The sequence below is a fragment of the Oncorhynchus masou genome, unplaced genomic scaffold, assembly GCF_036934945.1.
Source record: "Oncorhynchus masou masou isolate Uvic2021 unplaced genomic scaffold, UVic_Omas_1.1 unplaced_scaffold_1112, whole genome shotgun sequence".
Taxonomy (NCBI): Eukaryota; Metazoa; Chordata; class Actinopteri; order Salmoniformes; family Salmonidae; genus Oncorhynchus; species Oncorhynchus masou.
In genome coordinates this window covers 150,451-165,360 of record NW_027000847.1, presented here as the reverse complement: position 1 = coordinate 165,360, position 14,910 = coordinate 150,451, and the positions used below count along the sequence as shown (strand labels likewise).

Here is a 14,910-nt window from a genome sequence, read left to right as displayed (position 1 = left end):
GGCGAGAGGGGAAGAGGATATCGAGAGGGGAAGAGGAGGCTAGAGGGGACGAGGAGGCTAGAGGGGAAGAGGAGGCGAGCTTTAGGCTAGAGGGGAAGAGGATATCGATCTAGGTGAGAGGGGAAGAGGAAGGAGGAGTTTAGTACAGAAGCAGCATCGATATGTACCTGGGAGTAAAGGTAGATACGCAGTGTTCCTGCTGGCGCAGAACTTCATGTTGGGGTACAGGGGGAGACTGGCCGTAGCATCACCATCAGGATAAATACACTGTCTGTCTGGGCTGCAGGGAGGGAGAGGAGAAAGGTCACTACGGTCGAGGGCTGAGGCTCCCTAATGATGGCAATGCCTGCAAGAAAGGTCAACTGGTGGAAATCACACTACATAATACATCTAGGAGGGACAGCCACAGTACACAGCAGCTTTAGATAGAACAGACAGGATATCTATCTAGGTGATGACAGCAGCTTTAGATAGAACAGACAGGATATCTATCTAGGTGCAAGACAGCAGCTTTAGCTAGAACAGACAGGATATCTATATAGGTGGAAGACAGCAGCTTTAGATAGAACAGACAGGATATCTATCTAGGTGATGACAGCAGCTTTAGATAGAACAGACAGGATATCTATCTAGGTGGAAGACAGCAGCTTTAGATAGAACAGACAGGATATCTATCTAGGTGGAAGACAGCAGCTTTAGATAGAACAGACAGGATATCTATCTAGGTGGAAGACAGCAGCTTTAGCTAGAACATACAGGATATCTATGCCTCTTTGTTGTCTAGAATCCAATGCCTCTCTGTGGTCCAGAATCCAATGCCTCTCTGTCGTCTAGAACCCAATGCCTCTCTGTCGTCTAGAATCCAATGCCTCTCTGTCGTCCAGAATCCAATGCCTCTCTGTCGTCTAGAATCCAATGCCTCTCTGTCGTCTAGAATCCAATGCCTCTCTGTCGTCTAGAATCCAATGCCTCTCTGTCGTCTAGAATCCAATGCCTCTCTGTCGTCTAGAATCCAATGCCTCTCTGTCGTCTAGAATCCAATGCCTCTCTGTCGTCTAGAATCCAATGCCTCTCTGTCGTCTAGAATCCAATGCCTCTCTGTGGTCCAGAATCCAATGCCTCTCTGTGGTCTAGAATCCAATGCCTCTCTGTCGTCCAGAATCCAATGCCTCTCTGTCGTCCAGAATCCAATGCCTCTCTGTCGTCCAGAATCCAATGCCCCCCTGTGGTCCCGAATCCAATGCCTCTCTGTGGTCTAGAATCCAATGCCTCTCTGTCGTCTAGAATCCAATGCCTCTCTGTCGTCTAGAATCCAATGCCTCTCTGTCGTCTAGAATCCAATGCCTCTCTGTCGTCTAGAATCCAATGCCTCCCTGTCGTCTAGAATCCAATGCCTCTCTGTCGTCTAGAATCCAATGCCTCTCTGTCGTCCAGAATCCTCTCCCTCTCTCGATGGGAAACGTGTTAACATTGTCAAAGCAAGTGAAGTAGATAATAATCAAAAAGTTAAATAAAACAATAAAAATGAGCAGTAAACATTTCACTCACAGAAGTTCCAAAATAATAAAGACATTTCAAATGTCATATTATGTTTATATACAGTGTTATAATGATGTGGTAATGAAGACAGTGTTGTAATGATGTGGTAATGAAGACAGTGTTGTAATGATGTGGTAATGAAGACAGTGTTGTAATGATGTGGTAATGAAGACAGTGTTATAATGATGTGGTAATGAAGACAGTGTTATAATGATGTGATAATGAAGACAGTGTTATAATGATGTGGTAATGAAGAGTGTTATAATGATGTGGTAATGAATGTTATAATGATGTGTTATAATGATGTAATGAAGACAGTGTTATAATGATGTGGTAATGAAGACAGTGTTATAATGATGTGATAATGAAGACAGTGTTATAATGATGTGGTAATGAAGAGGTAATGAAGACAGTGTTATAATGATGTGGTAATGAAGACAGTGTTATAATGATGTGGTAATGAAGACAGTGTTATAATGATGTGGTAATGAAGACAGTGTTATAATGATGTGGTAATGAAGACAGTGTTATAATGATGTGGAGCCATCATCGACTCAGTGGGTTTTGTCCAACATGTCTCTGGACCCACTCACTGTCACAGTCATACGCTGGACCTAGTTTTGTCCCATGGAATAAATGTTGTGGATCTTAATGTTTTTCCTCATAATCCAGGACTATCGGACCACCATTTTATTACGTTTGCAATTGCAACAAATAATCTGCTCAGACCCCAACCAAGGAACATCAAAAGTCGTGCTATAAATTCACAGACAACACAAAGATTCCTTGATGTCCTTCCAGATTCCCTCTGTCTACCCAATGACACCAGAGGACAAAAATCAGTTAACCACCTAACTGAGGAACTCAATTTAACCTTGCGCAATACCCTAGATGCAGTTGCACCCCTAAAAACTAAAAACATTTCTCATAAGAAACTAGCTCCCTGGTACACAGAAAATACCCGAGCTCTGAAGCAAGCTTCCAGAAAATTGGAACGGAAATGGCGCCACACCAAACTGGAAGTCTTCCGTCTAGCTTGGAAAGACAGTACCGTGCAGTACCGAAGAGCCCTTACTGCTGCTCGATCATCCTATTTTTCTAACTTAATTGAGGACAATAAGAACAATCCAAAATTCCTTTTTGATACGGTCGCAAAGCTAACTAAAAAGCAGCATTCCCCAAGAGAGGATGACTTTCACTTTAGCAGTGATAAATTCATGAACTTCTTTGAGGAAAAATTATGATTATTAGAAAGCAAATTACAGACTCCTCCTTAAATCTGCGTATTCCTTCAAAGCTCAGTTGTCCTGAGTCTGCACAACTCTGCGTGGACCTAGGATCAAGAGAGACGCTCAAGTGTTTTAGTACTATATCTCTTGACACAATGATGAAAATAATCATGGCCTCTAAACCTTCAAGCTGCTTACTGGACCCTATTCCAACTAAACTACTGAAAGAGCTGCTTCCTGTGCTTGGCCCTCCTATGTTGAACATAATAAACGGCTCTCTATCCACCGGATGTGTACCAAACTCACTAAAAGTGGCAGTAATAAAGCCTCTCTTGAAAAAGCCAAACCTTGACCCAGAAAATATAAAAAACTATCGGCCTATATCGAATCTTCCATTCCTCTCAAAAATCTTAGAAAAGGCTGTTGCTCAGCAACTCACTGCCTTCCTGAAGACAAACAATGTATATGAAATGCTTCAGTCTGGTTTTAGACCCCATCATAGCACTGAGACGGCACTTGTGAAGGTGGTAAATGACATTTTAATGGCATCGGACCGAGGCTCTGCATCTGTCCTCGTGCTCCTAGACCTTAGTGCTGCTTTTGATACCATCGATCACCACATTCTTTTGGAGAGATTGGAAACCCCAATTGGTCTACACGGACAAGTTCTGGCCTGGTTTAGATCTTATCTGTCGGAAAGATATCAGTTTGTCTCTGTGGATGGTTTGTCCTCTGACAAATCAACTGTAAATTTCGGTGTTCCTCAAGGTTCCGTTTTAGGACCGCTGTTGTTTTCACTATATATTTTACCTCTTGGGGATGTTATTCGAAAACATAATGTTAACTTTCACTGCTATGCGGATGATACACAGCTGTACATTTCAATGAAACATGGTGAAGCCCCAAAATTGCCCTCGCTAGAAGCATGTGTTTCAGACATAAGGAAGTGGATGGCAGCAAACTTTCTACTTTTAAACTCGGATAAAACAGAGATGCTTGTTCTAGGTCCCAAGAAACAAAGAGATCTTCTGTTGAATCTGACAATTAATCTTAATGGTTGTACAGTCATCTCAAATAAAACTGTGAAGGACCTCGGCGTTACTCTGGACCCTGATCTCTCTTTTGAAGAACATATCAAGACCATTTCAAGGACAGCTTTTTTCCATCTACGTAACATTGCAAAAATCAGAAACTTTCTGTCCAAAAATGATGCAGAAAAATTAATCCATGCTTTTGTCACTTCTAGGTTAGACTACTGCAATGCTCTACTTTCCGGCTACCCGGATAAAGCACTAAATAAACTTCAGTTAGTGCTAAATACGGCTGCTAGAATCCTGACTAGAACCAAAAAATTTGATCATATTACTCCAGTGCTAGCCTCCCTACACTGGCTTCCTGTCAAAGCAAGGGCTGATTTCAAGGTTTTACTGCTAACCTACAAAGCATTGCATGGGCTTGCTCCTACCTATCTCTCTGATTTGGTCCTGCCGTACATACCTACACGTACGCTACGGTCACAAGACGCAGGCCTCCTAATTGTCCCTAGAATTTCTAAGCAAACAGCTGGAGGCAGGGCTTTCTCCTATAGAGCTCCATTTTTATGGAACGGTCTGCCTACCCATGTCAGAGACGCAAACTCGGTCTCAACCTTTAAGTCTTTACTGAAGACTCATCTCTTCAGTGGGTCATATGATTGAGTGTAGTCTGGCCCAGGAGTGGGAAGGTGAACGGAAAGGCTCTGGAGCAACGAACCACCCTTGCTGTCTCTGCCTGGCCGGTTCCCCTCTTTCCACTGGGATTCTCTGCCTCTAACCCTATTACGGGGCTGAGTCACTGGCTTGCTGGGGCTCTCTCATGCCGTCCCTGGAGGGGGTGCGTCACCTGAGTGGGTTGATTCACTGATGTGGTCATCCTGTCTGGGTTGGCGCCCCTTGGGTTGTGCCGTGGCGGAGATCTTTGCGGGCTATACTCAGCTTTGTCTCAGGATGGTAAGTTGGTGGTTGAAGATATCCCTCCAGTGGTGTGGGGGCTGTGCTTTGGCATAGTGGGTGGGGTTATATCCTTCCTGTTTGGCCCTGTCCGGGGGTGTCCTCGGGTGGGGCCACAGTGTCTCCTGACCCCTCCTGTCTCAGCCTCCAGTATTTATGCTGCAGTAGTTTATGTGTCGGGGGCTGGGGTCAGTTTGTTATATCTGGAGTACTTCTCCTGTCCAATTCGGTGTCCTGTGTGAATCTAAGTGTCGTTCTCTAATTCTCTCCTTCTCTCTCTCGGAGGACCTGAGCCCTAGGACCATGCCCCAGGACTACCTGACATGATGACTCCTTGCTGTCCCCAGTCCACCTGGCCGTGCTGCTGCTCCAGTTTCAACTGAACCGCGGCCCTAGGACCATGCCCCAGGACTACTTGACATGATGACTCCTTGCTGTCCCCAGTCCACCTGGCCGTGCTGCTGCTCCAGTTTCAACTGTTCTGCCTTATTATTATTCGACCATGCTGGTCATTTATGAACATTTGAACATCTTGGCCATGTTCTGTTATAATCTCTACCCGGCACAGCCAGAAGAGGACTGGCCACCCCACATAGCCTGGTTCCTCTCTAGGTTTCTTCCTAGGTTTTGGCTTTTCTAGGGAGTTTTTCCTAGCCACCGTGCTTCTACACCTGCATTGCTTGCTGTTTGGGGTTTTAGGCTGGGTTTCTGTACAGCACTTTGAGATATCAGCTGATGTACGAAGGGCTATATAAATAAATTTGATTTGATTTGATTTGATGATGTGGTAATGGTTAAAGTACAAAAGGGAAAATAAGCATAAATATGGGTTGTATTTACAATGGTGTTTGTTCTTCACTGGTTGACCTTTTCTTGTGGCAACAGGTCACACATCTTGCTGCAGTGATGTCACACTGTGTTAGAAACTCCCTTTATCTGTGAAATTCCAATTGGTTTTGGAATTCTTTGTGGATCTGTGTAATCTGAGGGAAATATGTGTCTCTAATATGGTCATACATTGGGCAGGAGGTTAGGAAGTGCAGCTCAGTTTCCACCTCATTTTGTGGGCAGAGTCTCTCTCGAGAGCCAGGTCTGCCTACAGCGGCCTCTTCTCAACAGCAAGGCCTGCTCTGTCGTCTCTCCATCTCTCTCTCATTAAGCCGCCCAAACCCTTTCTCAACAGCAAGGCTCTGCTCACCGAGTCTCTCCAATGCTCTCTCTCATTAAGCCGCTCCAAACCCTTTCTCAACAGCAAGGCTCTGCTCACCGAGTCTCTCCATCTCTCTCTCATTAAGCCGCTCCAAACCCTTTCTCAACAGCAAGGCTCTGCTCACCGAGTCTCTCCCTCTCTCTCATTAAGCCGCTCCAAACCCTTTCTCAACAGCAAGGCTCTGCTCACCGAGTCTCTCCCTCTCTCTCATTAAGCCGCTCCAAACCCCATAGGTCACTTTTATTGGTCCACTGCAGTGTTCCACATGAACCCTGAGACTGAAGAACGTCTGTCTGGAAATAGAACACCCAGCCACTAGTGTTCCACATGAACCCTGAGACTGAAGAACGTCTGTCTGGAGATAGAACACCCAGCCACTAGTGTTCCACATGAACCCTGAGACTGAAGAACGTCTGTCTGGAAATAGAACACCCAGCCACTAGTGTTCCACATGAACCCTGAGACTGAAGAACGTCTGTCTGGAAATAGAACACCCAGCCACTAGTGTTCCACATCAACCCTGAGACTGAAGAACGTCTGTCTGGAAATAGAACACCCAGCCACTAGTGTTCCACATGAACCCTGAGATGAAGAACGTCTGTCTGGAAATAGTCACCCAGCCACTAGTGTTCCACATGAACCCTGAGACAAGAAAGGTCTGGAAATAGAACACCCAGCCACTAGTGTTCCACATGAACCCTGAGACATTTCTGTCTGGAGATAGAACACCCAGCCACTAGTGTTCCACATGAACCCTGAGATGAAGAACGCTGTTGGAAATAGAACACCCAGCCACTATGTTATTTACAGACTGAAGAACGTCTGTCTGGAAATAGAACAGACAGTGTTCCACATGAACCCTGAGACTGAAGACAGTCTGGAAATAGAACACCCAGCCACAGTGTTCCACATGAACCCTGAGACTGAAGAACGTCTGTCTGGAAATAGAACACCCAGCCACTAGTGTTCCACATGAACCCTGAGACTGAAGAACGTGTCTGGAAATAGAACACCCAGCCACTAGTGTTCCACATGAACCCTGAGACTGAAGAACAGTCTGTCTGGAAATAGAACAGCCACTAGTGTTCCAGAACCCTGAGACTGAAGAACGAGTCTGGAAATAGAACACCCAGCCACTAGTGTTCCACATGAACCCTGAGACTGAAGAACGACCTGTCTGGAAACAGAACACCCAGCCACTAGTGTTCCACATGAACCCTGAGACTGAAGAACGTCTGTCTGGAAATAGAACACCCAGCCACTAGTGTTCCACATGAACCCTGAGACTGAAGAACGTCTGTCTGGAAATAGAACACCCAGCCACTAGTGTTCCAATAACCCTGAGACTGAAGAACGTTGTCTGGAAATAGAACACCCAGCCACTAGTGTCACATCACCATCAGAAGTGAGTGACATACACAAGGCCATTAACTGCCATTAAATGAGCTTCAGGAAAAGTCCCGAATGGGAAAGACAAGACAAGACAAGGCAGGACTAACAGAACACAGTTATTTTTTTCTGGACATATTTCTGGGGTGTCTGGAACTGGTTGGTGCTGTTGAGGGTGTTAATTCATGTAGAGACAGACAGAGACAGACAGAGACAGACAGAGACAGACAGAGACAGACAGAGACAGACAGAGACAGACAGAGACAGACAGAGACAGAGACAGAGACAGACAGACAGAGACAGACAGAGACAGACAGACAGAGACAGACCAGACAGACAGACAGACAGACAGACAGACAGACAGACAGAGACAGACAGACAGAGACAGACAGAGACAGACAGAGACAGACAGAGACAGACAGAGACAGACAGACAGAGACAGACAGACAGAGACAGACAGACAGAGACAGACAGAGACAGACAGACAGACAGAGACAGACAGAGACAGACAGACAGACAGACAGACAGAGACAGACAGACAGAGACAGACAGAGACAGACAGACAGACAGAGACAGACAGAGACAGACAGACAGAGACAGACAGAGACAGACAGAGACAGACAGAGACAGACAGAGACAGACAGAGACAGACTGTCAGACAGAGACAGACAGACAGAGACAGACAGAGACAGACAGACCCAGACAGAGACAGACTGTCTGAGACAGACAGACAGAGACAGACAGACAGACCGACAGACAGAGACAGACAGACAGAGACAGACAGAGAGACAGACAGAGAGACAGACAGACAGACAGTCAGTCAGACAGACAGAGACAGACAGACAGACAGAGACAGACAGAGACAGACAGACAGAGACAGACAGAGACAGACAGACGACAGACAGACAGAGACAGACAGAGACAGACAGACAGAGACAGACAGAGACAGACAGAGACAGACAGAGACAGACAGACAGAGACAGACAGACAGACGACAGACAGAGACAGACAGACAGAGACAGACAGAGACAGACAGACAGAGACAGACAGACAGAGACAGACAGACAGACAGACAGAGACAGACAGACAGACAGAGACAGACAGAGACAGACAGACAGAGACAGTCAGAGACAGACAGAGACAGACAGACAGACAGAGACAGACAGAGACAGACAGACAGAGACAGACAGAGACAGACGACAGACAGACAGAGACAGACAGAGACAGACAGACAGAGACAGACAGACAGAGACAGACAGAGACAGACAGACAGAGACAGTCAGAGACAGACAGAGACAGACAGACAGAGACAGACAGACAGAGACAGACAGACAGAGACAGACAGAGACAGACAGACAGACAGAGACAGACAGAGACAGACAGACAGAGACAGACAGAGACAGACAGACAGAGACAGACAGAGACAGACAGAGACACAGAGACAGACAGACAGAGACAGACAGAGACAGACAGACAGAGACAGACAGACAGACAGAGACAGACAGACAGGAGACAGACGACAGACAGACGACAGACAGACAGAGACAGACAGACGACAGACAGACAGAGACAGACAGACAGAGACAGACAGAGACAGACAGACGACAGACAGACAGAGACAGACAGAGACAGACAGACAGAGACAGACAGACAGAGACAGACAGAGACAGACAGAGACAGACAGAGACAGACAGACAGAGACAGACAGAGACAGACAGAGACAGACAGAGACAGACAGACAGGAGACAGACAGACAGAGACAGACGACAGACAGACAGAGACAGACGACAGACAGACGACAGACAGAGACAGACAGACAGAGACAGACAGACAGACAGAGACAGACAGACAGAGACAGACAGACAGAGACAGACAGACAGACAGACAGACAGACAGACAGACAGACAGACAGACAGACAGGGATAATATGACTCATTCTTATGGAGTTTTTCAGAGTAATTAAAAAGCAATTAAAAACTTGAGGTAAATGCAAAATACACAAAATAAAACCAATTTCATGAACCTTTAGTTTAGAGCCAGTTTAAATCCCATAAGGCTGTGAAGAGAAGAAACAATCCCCTTCTATAATAATACTAACTATAATAATATGTCACACCCTCCCTTACCCAATCACCACACAACGGAGGGAGGCAGCTGGCGGCATGTTGATGACTACCTCAGTGACACATAGCATTACAGCATTACAACATATGGGTGACTATTCACCCCAGACAATATCCCCCAGATATGTAGAAGGAAAGAAGGAAAGGAGGGTAGCAGGAAAGGGAAGTTGGATTAAAGTTGGATTACCATCAGTGTGCTCATGAGGGGCTGACTGGTCCTCTCCTGGTGATTGTTTGCCTTTGAGCTTCTCCTCCTCCTGCCCCCTCTGTTGACCGTCTGTCTGTCTCTCCTCCTGCTCTCTCTGTTGACCGTCTGTCTGTCTCTCCTCCTGCTGCTCTCTCTGTTGACCGTCTGTCTGTCTCTCCTCCTGCTCTCTCTGTTGACCGTCTGTCTGTCTCTCCTCCTCCTGCTCTCTCTGTTGACCGTCTGTCTGTCTCTCCTCCTGCTGCTCTCTCTGTTGACCGTCTGTCTGTCTCTCCTCCTGCTGCTCTCTCTGTTGACCGTCTGTCTGTCTCTCCTCCTGCTGCTCTCTCTGTTGACCGTCTGTCTGTGGTTCAGTTGTCCCGGAACAGGCAGGACCAGGACAGGGGGGGTCCTCCCGCTCGCTGTCCGACCCAGAGAGGACGATCCAAGGGTGTTCTCTAGGGGTGGACTGATCAGGCCTAGAGCCTGGGGACACAGCAGGTGAACCTGTAGATTGTGTGTCTGGAGCTGAGAGGTGGAAAAGAGAAAACACAACCAGGTTCTTTATAGATGTACATGCAGCCTAACAGTTCATATCCGTGTAGAAAACATGTACCACCACACGGATTAGTTTTGTACAGTTGTGTTCAGTGAAATGTACAAAGGCCAAGATTACAGTAAGTAGTTCAACGATCTGTTAGGGGAGCAGAGAAGCAATGCGTCACACAGGCACTAAAATAATGTGTGAATTCAAATGTGAGCAGCTGCTTGTTGAGAGACACAGATTCTTGTCATTACTTGGTAACACACGGTGAAGACTAATAAAATGCTGCTGATATGTTGAGAATGAGCAGGATACGGGCCATCAATATGTAACTGATTCTCAACTCAAATTTCATCTGTGGGCAATTATGGGCCCCTTCTTTGATAAATTGTGACATCCTGAACGTGTTTTGTTTTGTTGTGGACGAACAGGGGAAGAACTGGAACGAACAGACTAATTCATGGTGTTTCCATTGTAAGGTTTGTTTTCTGAAAGGCCATCCTCTTATAGACTTTCTCAAATGTCACCTGAATTTCCCAACACCCGACGCCGAGCCCCTACAACTAACGAGCTGAGGGGACCAGAGACTGCAGCTCAATTCTCCTCAGACTAGACTGCTGCCTGCCAAACAAGACATTCTCCTCAGACTAGACTGCTGCCTGCCAAACAAGACATTCTCCTCAGACTAGACTACTGCCTGCCAAACAAGACATTCTCCTCAGACTAGACTACTGCCTGCCAAACAAGACATTCTCCTCAGACTAGACTACTGCCTGCCAAACAAGACATTCTCCTCAGACTAGACTACTGCCTGCCAAACAAGACATTCTCCTCAGACTAGACTACTGCCTGCCAAACAAGACATTCTCCTCAGACTAGACTGCTGCCTGTCAAACAAGACATTCTCCTCAGACTAGACTGCTGCCTGCCAAACAAGACATTCTCCTCAGACTAGACTACTGCCTGCCAAACAAGACATTCTCCTCAGACTAGACTACTGCCTGTCAAACAAGACATTCTCCTCAGACTAGACTGCTGCCTGTCAAACAAGACATTCTCCTCAGACTAGACTGCTGCCTGCCAAACAAGACATTCTCCTCAGACTAGACTGCTGCCTGTCAAACAAGACATTCCCCTCAGACTAGACTACTGCCTGCCAAACAAGACATTCTCCTCAGACTAGACTACTGCCTGTCAAACAAGACATTCTCCTCAGACTAGACTGCTGCCTGCCAAACAAGACATTCTCCTCAGACTAGACTACTGCCTGCCAAACAAGACATTCTCCTCAGACTAGACTACTGCCTGTCAAACAAGACATTCTCCTCAGACTAGACTGCTGCCTGTCAAACAAGACATTCTCCTCAGACTAGACTGCTGCCTGCCAAACAAGACATTCTCCTCAGACTAGACTGCTGCCTGTCAAACAAGACATTCCCCTCAGACTAGACTACTGCCTGCCAAACAAGACATTCTCCTCAGACTAGACTACTGCCTGCCAAACAAGACATTCTCCTCAGACTGCTGCCTGTCAAACAAGACATTCTCCTCAGACTAGACTGCTGCCTGCCAAACAAGACATTCTCCTCAGACTAGACTGCTGCCTGTCAAACAAGACATTCTCCTCAGACTAGACTGCTGCCTGCCAAACAAGACATTCTCCTCAGACTGCTGCTTGCCAAACAAGACATTCTCCTCAGACTAGACTACTGCCTGCCAAACAAGACATTCTCCTCAGACTGCTGCCTGTCAAACAAGACATTCTCCTCAGACTAGACTGCTGCCTGCCAAACAAGACATTCTCCTCAGACTAGACTGCTGCCTGTCAAACAAGACATTCTCCTCAGACTAGACTGCTGCCTGTCAAACAAGACATTCTCCTCAGACTAGACTGCTGCCTGCCAAACAAGACATTCTCCTCAGACTGCTGCCTGCCAAACAAGACATTCTCCTCAGACTACTGCTGCCTACCAAACAAGACATTCTCCTCAGACTAGACTACTGCCTACCAAACAAGACATTCTCCTCAGACTAGACTACTGCCTGCCAAACAAGACATTCTCCTCAGACTAGACTACTGCCTGCCAAACAAGACATTCTCCTCAGACTGCTGCCTGCCAAACAAGACATTCTCCTCAGACTAGACTACTGCCTACCAAACAAGACATTCTCCTCAGACTAGACTACTGCCTGCCAAACAAGACATTCTCCTCAGACTAGACTACTGCCTGCCAAACAAGACATTCTCCTCAGACTAGACTACTGCCTACCAAACAAGACATTCTCCTCAGACTAGACTACTGCCTGTTAAACAAGACATTCTCCTCAGACTACTGCTGCCTACCAAACAAGACATTCTCCTCAGACTAGACTACTGCCTACCAAACAAGACATTCTCCTCAGACTAGACTGCCGCCTGCCAAACAAGACATTCTCCTCAGACTGCTGCCTGCCAAACAAGACATTCTCCTCAGACTAGACTACTGCCTACCAAACAAGACATTCTCCTCAGACTAGACTACTGCCTGCCAAACAAGACATTCTCCTCAGACTAGACTACTGCCTACCAAACAAGACATTCTCCTCAGACTAGACTACTGCCTGTTAAACAAGACATTCTCCTCAGACTACTGCTGCCTACCAAACAAGACATTCTCCTCAGACTAGACATCTGCCTGCCAAACAAGACATTCTCCTCAGACTAGACTACTGCCTACCAAACAAGACGTTCTCCTCAGACTAGACTACTGCCTGCCAAACAAGACATTCTTCTCAGACTACTGCCTGCCAAACAAGACATTCTCCTCAGACTAGACTACTGCCTACCAAACAAGACGTTCTCCTCAGACTAGACTACTGCCTGCCAAACAAGACATTCTCCTCAGACTAGACTGCTGCCTGCCAAACAAGACATTCTCCTCAGACTAGACTGCTGCCTGCCAAACAAGACATTCTCCTCAGACTAGACTGCTGCCTGTCAAACAAGACATTCTCCTGATGATTCTAAAAAAAAAGTGATCTTTGTCAAAAGTCTGAATACAATATGCATTTATTTCCTAATGCTGTGACATAGTAGTGCTTATTTTCTCAGCATTTCCTGTTTGGTGACCGTGATCACAGTGTCATGTTTTGAGAGACGTGAAGTCTGCTAAATGACTTAAATGTAAATGTAAGTCCTAATACCATCAGAGTTGTTGTTCTGCCTCGGTTGCCATTACAGATCTGACGGCCTGGTAAATTCCCCTTCTAACATGCTGCCTGTGGTGCTGCAGTACCATAACAGAGAACCGGGTTTGTTCGCTGATTAGATATCAAACATAACACGCCTCAGTCAAGCATGACACAGAGAGGATTCTGTTAACGGATTGTGTGTGTGTGTGTGTGTGTGTGACAAAAAAAAAAAACACACAATTGTAATGGTGTGTTTGATCAGTCCTTGATGATTAAGCTAGTCTAGCATAGAAATACAATGTATGTTCTAGTGATCCTATTTGTATGATTGAGACAACCCTCCTCTAGTGTTGACAGACAGTCAGGTGCCTGTATAAAATCCCCTACACCAGTGTTATTCAGATCTCACCTGGAGGCCCCGAGTACTGCTGCATTTCTGTTCTACCTGATAACTCCACTGAACATAAATGTTAAAGCAACCTGCAACCATTTCAACGATTTTACTGAGTTAAAGTTCATATAAGGAAATCAGTCATTTTAAATAAATTTATTAGGCCCTAATCTATGGATTTCACATGACTGGGCAGAGGCGCAGCCATGGGCCCAGCCACTGAGGAGCCAGGCCCAGCCACTGAGGAGCCAGGCCCACCCACTGAGGAGCCAGGCCCAGCCACTGAGGAGCCAGGCCCAGCCACTGAGGAGCCAGGCCCAGCCACTGAGGAGCCACGCCCAGCCACTGAGGAGCCAGGCCCAGCCACTGAGGAGCCAGGCCCAGCCACTGAGGAGCCAGGCCCAGCCACTGAGGAGCCAGGCCCAGCCACTGAGGAGCCATGCCCACCCAATGAGGAGCCAGGCCCCCCACTGAGGAGCCAGGCCCAGCCACTGAGTAGCCAGGCCCCCACTGAGGAGCCAGGCCCAGCCACTGAGGAGCCATGCCCAGCCACTGAGGAGCCAGGCCCAGCCACTGAGGAGCCAGGCCCAGCCACTGAGGAGCCAGGCCCAGCCACTGAGGAGCCAGGCCCAGCCACTGAGGAGCCAGGCCCAGCCACTGAGGAGCCAGGCCCAGCCACTGAGGAGCCAGGCCCACCCACTGAGGAGCCAGGCCCACCCACTGAGGAGCCAGGCCCAGCCACTGAGGAGCCAGGCTCAGCCACTGAGGAGCCAGGCCCAGCCACTGAGGAGCCAGGCCCAGCCACTGAGGAGCCACGCCCAGCCACTGAGGAGCCAGGCCCAGCCACTGAGGAGCCAGGCCCAGCCACTGAGGAGCCAGGCCCAGCCACTGAGGAGCCAGGCCCAGCCACTGAGGAGCCATGCCCACCCAATGAGGAGCCAGGCCCCCCCACTGAGGAGCCAGGCCCAGCCACTGAGTAGCCAGGCCCCCCCACTGAGCCAGGCCCAGCCACTGAGGAGCCAGGCCCAGCCACTGAGGAGCCATGCCCAGCCACTGAGGAGCCATGCCCAGCCACTGAGGAGCCAGGCCCAGCCACTGAGGAGCCAGGCCCAGCCACTGAGGAGCCATGCCCACCCAATGAG

At 47.7% G+C, this 14,910-nt stretch overlaps 1 pseudogene; it reads right to left on the bottom strand.

Moving 5' to 3' along the window:
• Positions 1 to 13,811, bottom strand: part of LOC135529178 (DNA annealing helicase and endonuclease ZRANB3-like) — a 34,617-nt pseudogene extending 20,806 nt beyond the window's left edge.
• Positions 13,812 to 14,910: the final 1,099 nt, after the last annotated feature.